Raw genomic sequence first — 7803 nt, 5'->3', positions numbered from 1 at the left:
CTGTTTTCATGTTAAAAGTATCATAAATGCTGAAGCCGTAAGAATTTATAATTAATAAAAAACTATAGTTAATGGTACTTAACTGAAGCATCATAATCAAAGTTTTAAATGATATTTTATAATAATTAATCAATAACAAAATATTTTTTTTAAATAAATATGCGTAGTGAAGTGCGTAGTTTTATCAGCAGCTGTAAACAATTATATTCTTTTGTTTTGGTCAACTCGACGCCAACATTTCAAAAAGCATCATGTACAAACCATGCGTTTTGAGAAAAACGCATTTGAATGTTGAGCATCCATTTTCAATTCCCATTTTAATATAAAAGCAAAATAAGATGTTCTAATGATAACAAACGATGAAAAATGTTGCTTTTATTGATACTTGATCATCCAAATTCAATAAAACATTATTTCCGAAATTTTATTTGAGAAAAACAAACATAACTTCTTTTGAAATCACCAACATCGATATCACCCTGCTGGAGAGCGGCCGTGGCTGACTGGTTACGGTGTTCGCTTTGTAAGCGAATGGTCCTGGGTTCGATGCCCATCTGCTCCCAACGATAAAGTTTAAGACTTAGAAATACTTCAAATACTGAATATGAACGAAAAATCAAAGTCGCTCGAGTCGGGGTTCGATCCCCCGTCCTTTGGATTGGTAAGCAAAAATGCTAACCACTACGCCATCACGGCTTGGTGAGCTAAGACTGGAATTAGGAATACTGTTACTATCGACTATATACGCGCTGGGTCCTTGTCCATTTGACAAGGGTTCGGAAGTTCTAAATAACGTTTGAACCCGATTGGTGCAAACGTTCTTCAGGGCGGGCTTGTCGAAAAAAGCTGAGGAACCTCGCGCTCGGCTAGCCAGCGTAGAAATGGGTCACCGAAGCTCGGCAGAGCTAACACCTTCCAAATGCCTATGCGAGTTATTTGCATGTATAGAATGAAGATCTAAAAATACATGGAAACAACTCAATTTGTAAGAAGTGGCCGCGTGGTCCCGTTTGGTTGTTGCACACACACACACACACACACCAACATCGATATCACCCTGCTGTCACTGAGGGGGGCGCTTTGTTATGATTCGCTTTTCTTCGCCGAATGTACATGTAGCTTTTTTCATGTTGCTTTTTTTTCGTCGCGAGGTTCATGTAGCCTTTTGTTTGACAGGTTGACAGGGCTATATAAACAGGGACTGCTGATGGCAGAGATTTTGTTTATGTTACTTTATTTAAAATCATGATTAAACAGACTTTACTGAAGTAACTTTTGCTCATTTTTTGGTGGAGAGGTAGCTTATTAGGAGTACTTTCAGAATATGCAATAACCCAGAAAGTGTTAAAATGTACATGATGTCTTTTGAAATGTTACCGTCGAACTGTTTATTTATGTAATGTATATGGAAAAATGTGCATCAAAATTACTTTTTTTAATCTTTTTAATGTTTACAGTTGTTTTTGAAACGTTTTCTTTGATCTTTTTCCGAAATAGGGGAAATATGCCCATTTTAATCACTCTAAGCCGTTCGACCAATTCTCATCACTTTTGCCGTTTTCCGCTATAAAATCAACATTTTCAGATGTATCAACAATGGAGAGTTGCTTGCTCACTTTTGTTTGAGCTATTTATTGCTTTGGAACCGTCAAAACACTTTATGAAAGCTGTAATTCATGATCAAAGTGCTGATAGGCCGATAATAGAAATAGGCTGAGAAAGGGTATAGTTCCCCTAAATGTGTTTAAATGTCTGTTAGGTTTTACGTTTTTTTTTTTTTTTTTTTTTTTAATTTATATTTATTCAAATTTCTTTTCCATGTACATTCATTCAGTTAAAATATTATTGAGTGTCCAATCACAAACGATGACTTTTCACCTCAATTTTAAATACTAGCAACTTTCATTTATTCATGAAATATTGTAGCTTTCGCTATTCAGTGATTTCAAATGTAGGAGGTCCTACATGTACAAAAGGGAAAAGGGATACCTTAAAACTAACTTATAAACTATATAAAGAGCGGATCAATGCAGCTGAAGACTGCAATGATTTTTGTCGAAATGCATCAATTATCTTATTGGACATAACATCCAAAGTGTCAACTTCGGCTAATTGATGAAGTTCACTGGTGCTGAACCAGGAGGAAGTTTCAGAATCATTTTCAGAATTTTGTTCTGAATCCTCTGAAGTTTTTTCTTCCTGGTTAAGCAACAGCTTGTCCAGATCGGCACAGCATAAAGCATGGCAGGTCTGAAAATTTGTTTATAAATTAACAGTTTATTCTTGAGACAAAGTCTAGAATTCCTGTTTATAAGTGGATACAAACATTTAATATATTTGTTACATTTAACCTGGATACTTTCAATGTGATCCTTGTAAGTAAGGTTTTTGTCAAAACCAAGTCCAAGATATTTCACTTGATCCTCCCACTTTAAATTTACCTCATTCATCTTTATAATGTGATGACTTTTGGTTTAAGAAAATCAGCCCTTGGTTTGTGAGGGAAAATAATAAGTTGAGTTTTGCAGCATTTGGAGTAATTTTCCATTCTTTCAAATAAGAATTGAAAATATCCAAGCTTTTTTGTAATCTTCTTGTGATGACACGAAGGCTTCTGCCTTTGGCGGAGATGCTTGTGTCATCAGCAAAAAGTGATTTCTGACATCCTGGGGGCAAATCAGGCAAGTCAGAAGTAAAAATATTGTATAAAATTGGACCCAAAATGCTTCCTTGAGGGACGCCAGCACGTACAGGTAGTTGATCAGATTTGCTATTCTGATAACATACCTGCAGAGTACGATCCGTCAAATAATTTTGAATAATTTTCACGATATAAATCGGAAAATTAAACCTTTTCAATTTCGCAATCAAACCTTTATGCCAAACACTGTCAAATGCCTTTTCTATGTCTAGAAGAGCAGCGCCAGTAGAATAGCCCTCAGATTTGTTGCTTCGAATTAAATTTGAAACTCTCAACAACTGATGAGTAGTTGAATGCCCAAGGCGAAATCCAAACTGCTCATCAGCGAAAATTGAATTTTCATTAATGTGCGTCATCATTCTATTAAGAATTATTCTTTCGAATAATTTACTAATAGATGAAAGCAAACTAATGGGCCGATAGCTTGAGGCTTCAGCAGGATTTTTATCCGGTTTCAAAATCGGAATTACTTTGGCATTTTTCCAACTACTGGGAAAATATGCCAAATCAAAACATTTGTTGAAAATTTTGACCAAGCAACTTAAAGTTGCTTCTGGTAATTTTTAATTAAAATGTAAAAATGCCATCCTCACCAGGGGCTTTCATATTTTTAAATTTTTTGATAATAGATTTTATTTCATTCAGATCCGTATTAAAAACTTCATCTGATGAAAATTCTTGTTCAACAATATTCTGAAATTCTATTGAAATTTGATTTTCAATAGGACTCAAAACATTCAAGTTGAAATTATGAGCACTCTCAAACTGCTGAGCAAGTTTTTGAGCTTTTCCCCATTAGTTAATAGAATATTATCACCATCTTTTAAAGAAGGGATGGGTTTTGAGGTTTCTTAAGAACCTTTGAAAGTTTCAAAAAGGTTTGGAATAAGGTTTAATTTGTTCGACATCTCTTGCGAACTTTTCATTTCGCAGGAGAGTGAATCTGTGGTCAATAACCTTTTGCAAATCTTTTGAATTCGCTTCAGTGCAGGATCACGAGAACGTTGATACTGTCTTCGGCGAACATTTTTCAGACGAATCAGAAGCTGAAGATCGTCATCAATAATGGGAGAATCAAATTTGACTTGGACTTTAGGAATAGCAATATTCCTAGCATCCAAAATTGCATTAGTTAAAGATTCCAAGGCTGAATCAATATCAGCTTTGGTTTCTAAAACAAAATCATGATTTAAATTATTCTCAATATGATGCTGATACCTGTCCCAATTAGCTTTGTGGTAATTAAACACAGAACTATTGGGTCTGGTAACTGCTTCATGAGAAAGTGAAAAAGTTACTGGAAGATGATCAGAATCAAAATCAGCATGAGTCACTAAAGGACCACAATACTGACTTTGATTTGTCAACACCAAATCAATTGTTGATGGATTTCTAACAGAAGAAAAGCAAGTTGGCCCATTCGGGTATAAAACCGAATAAAGACCAGAAGTGCAATCTCTGAACAGAATTTTACCATTGGAATTTACTTTTGAATTATTCCAAGATTGGTGTTTGGCATTAAAATCACCGATGATCAAAAATCGAGATCTATGCCGAGTAAGTTTATTCAAATCCCCTTTGAAATAATTTTTATTTTCTCCAGTGCATTGGAATGGCAAATATGCAGCTGCAATCATAATTTTCCCAAAAGAAGTTTCAAGTTCAATGCCCAAACTTTCAATAACTTTTAACTTAAAGTCACGTAACGTGCTATAAGTCATACTACGGTGGATAACTATTGCAACTCCACCGCCATTTCGATTCATTCGGTTATTAGTTATAACTTTATAATCTGGATCACTTTTCAAATAAGTGCCAGTTTTTAAAAATGTTTCGGTTATAACAGCAACATGCACGTTATGAACTCGTAAAAGTTGAAAAATTCATTTTCTTTCGCTTTTAAAGAGCGAGCATTAAAATTCATAATATTGATGGAATTACTTAGATCCATGATTAAACTTCAGGGTAAGAACAACATCATTCGCAAATTTTAATCCAATCTGGATTGCTTCCATCATGGATGTAGCATTACTCATTGTTTGAATCAAACCAAACAGTGAGTTTTGCAAAAAGTCATTTTTCAAACGTAACATCGCCGAGATCAGAAGATCCCAAAGCGTTGCCAGCAGAAAAATTTTCAAATGAAATTTGAGGTACCTGCCCAATTTCAGGAAGATTGGTAGAGGATTTAAAATTCGTGGATGAACCCGAACCCGAAACGACGTTAGCATAAGAAATGCCATTGTTGTTACCTAACTTTTCCACGGTAGGGGTATTTCTAGCATTGTTCGAGTGAGACAGCACGAACGTTTGATTTAAAGATGCAGGTACAACCTGACTTTGAGAAAATTTCGGTTTGGATTTCGGCTGATGCTTAGCACGAGAATCCAAAACCTTTTTCTGATGGGGCAATCCCAGAAATTTGATTTGTGATTTCCACCACAATTTGCACATTTAAATTGGGTGACTTCTTTCACGGGACAATTGTCCTTGTCGTGAGAAGAATCCCCGCAAACCATGCATTTTGGAACCATGGCGCAATGATCAGTACCGTGACCGAATGCCTGGCAACGCCGGCACTGGGTCAGATTCTGGCCATTACCGCCATGTTTCTTAAAATGCTCCCACTTTACCCGTACATGGAACAAAAACTGTACTTTGTCCAAAAGTTTCAAATTGTTGATTTCATTTCTGTTGAAATGAATCAGATAAAATTGTGAAGTCAAACCAAAGCGAGAAATATTCCCGTTTGATTTTTTCTTCATTGGTATTACTTGGGATGGGGCAAAGCCAAGCAACACCTTAAGTTCGTTTTTGATCTCATCCACCGACAAGTCGTTGGAGAGACCTTTCAAGACCGCCTTGAATGGCCGAGCATTCTTGGTCTCATACGTGTAGAAATTGTGTTTGTGGTTTTTCAAATAACCAACAAAAGTTTGGTGATCTTGTAAAGATTCCGTCAACAAGCGACATTCTCCTCTTCGACCAAGCTGGAACGAAACTTTCAAATTGCAAGTTTCCTTGCAATTCTTCAGTTGCGTTCGAAAGCTGGCCAAATCGGAGACGGAAGTCACAACAATTGGCGGAGCCTTTACTCGTTTCTCGACGGCAGAAGGCTCAGTACGAGGAGAAGGTTCCTTGTCATCAGTTTCGGATAAAACACCGAAACTGTTTGTCAATGGAATTGGAGGATTGACCTCACATTCAGAATCAGAATCAGACCTCAGAAGAGGCTGTTTTCTTTTTCTGTTTCCGTTAGCCGGTTTAGCGTTCAAACGCTTCACCGACGTAACGACCAAATCTTCAGAAGATTTGCGTTTACCTTTGTTTTGACGCATTTTGCAAGCAAAGTTCTCTAAAAAGATGAATTCGTTTGTAAAATACAACAAAATTTCAGGTGGGGTTAGTCTTGAAAAGACTGTTTAGAATTTTGGAAAATAACTCAGGTAGTCTTTAAAAAGACTGTGAATTTTGTTTTGAAATAACTCTGAGCTTAGGTAGTAAAAAATACCGCAGCTCTAGTGTCCGTTCACCACGAAGGTTCGCAAGACACTGTAGGTTTTACGTTGTTTTAAGCCATTTCGACGCCAACATTTCAAAAAGCATCATGTACAAACCATGCGTTTTGAGAAAAACGCATTTGAATGTTGAGCATCCATTTTCAATTCCCATTTTAATATAAAAGCAAAATAAGATGTTCTAATGATAACAAACGATGGAATACGTTGCTTTTATTGATACTTGATCATCCAAATTCAATAAAACATCAGTTCCGTAATTTTATTTGAGAAAAACAAACATAACTTCTTTTGAAATCACCAACGTCTATATCACCCTGCTGTCATTGAGGGGAGCGGTTTGTTATGATTCGTTTTTCTTCGCCGAATGTACATGGCGCTTTGTTCATGTTGCTTTTTTTCGTCACGAGGTTCATGTAGTCTTTTGTTTGACAGATTGACAGGGCTATATAAACAGGGACTGCTGATGGCAGAGATTTTGTTTATGTTACTTTATGTAAAATCATGATTAAACTGACTTTACTGAAATATTTTGCTCATTTTTGGTGGAGAGGTAGCTTATTAGGAGTACTTTCAGAATGTGCAATAACCCAGAAAGTGTCAAAATGTACATGATGCCTTTTGAAATGTTACCGTCGATTTAAGCCATTATTTTTTCTAATGTTGGTGCTACAGCGCGATTTTGACATTTCGGACGTTCAACATTTGAACGCCATCTTCGCTTAAAAACCTGGATATATTATTTAACATTAGATAATTAGTGAAATAAACACATTTTCCCAAGAATTTACAAAAATAAAATAGTTCAGAGAGCTTCTCAGCATCAGCAGCTGAGCATCTGTCAAACTGTGTGTTTGACAATCGCTGTTCGCTGAGGGTGAGTGAGAAGGAAGATGGGAATACACTCAAACCCCGATGGTTTGACATCAACTGTTGTCAAACGAACGGGGTCACTTTTTAGTTTGACACCTCTTTCACACGGAGTTCACACACACTACTGAACGTTTGTTTTGATAGTGTGCGTGAGCGCCTTGTAAAAAGTGACAGTTCGTCACTTTTTAGTTTGACTTTGACCAACCAACGGGGTACAAACTAAAAATGTGTCAAACGAAAAAGTGACCAACCACCGGGGGTTGAGTGTAGAGTAATCTACGTGCGTATGTATTGCGTGTACGTACACGAAAAAAAGTGAGGTTAAATTTTGTCCGGCCAGCAAAATCAAATGGTGCGCTAGTGTGCGTAAGTTAAACGTCATAAAGCTCTATGTGCGCTCAAATTTGAACTCTTGGTGGCACGTCAGTTCGTCAGTGTTTATAGGGTAAAGGCTAGTCTGCAGCTCGGAAGGAAAGGGGTCAAGAAACAGCTTTACGAACAGCAGCACAAAGGAGAAGGAGCGATTTCTTGGGGCTTTTCTTCACCCTCTCTGACTTGCTTACGCTGCCGCTGCTGCCCATTTAATTTTTTTCTTGACCGGTTCCTTCCGAAGTGCGTATACCGCTTAAGATGGTATTCTCATGGCAGGCAATCTATTGCTGCTGTTGACACGTTTTGAACTTAATTAGCGGGCTTTGAAACTGGCTCAAA

This window comes from Culex quinquefasciatus, chromosome 1 (assembly GCF_015732765.1).
Source record: "Culex quinquefasciatus strain JHB chromosome 1, VPISU_Cqui_1.0_pri_paternal, whole genome shotgun sequence".
NCBI lineage: Eukaryota > Metazoa > Arthropoda > Insecta > Diptera > Culicidae > Culex > Culex quinquefasciatus.
This window is presented reverse-complemented; position numbering follows the sequence as displayed.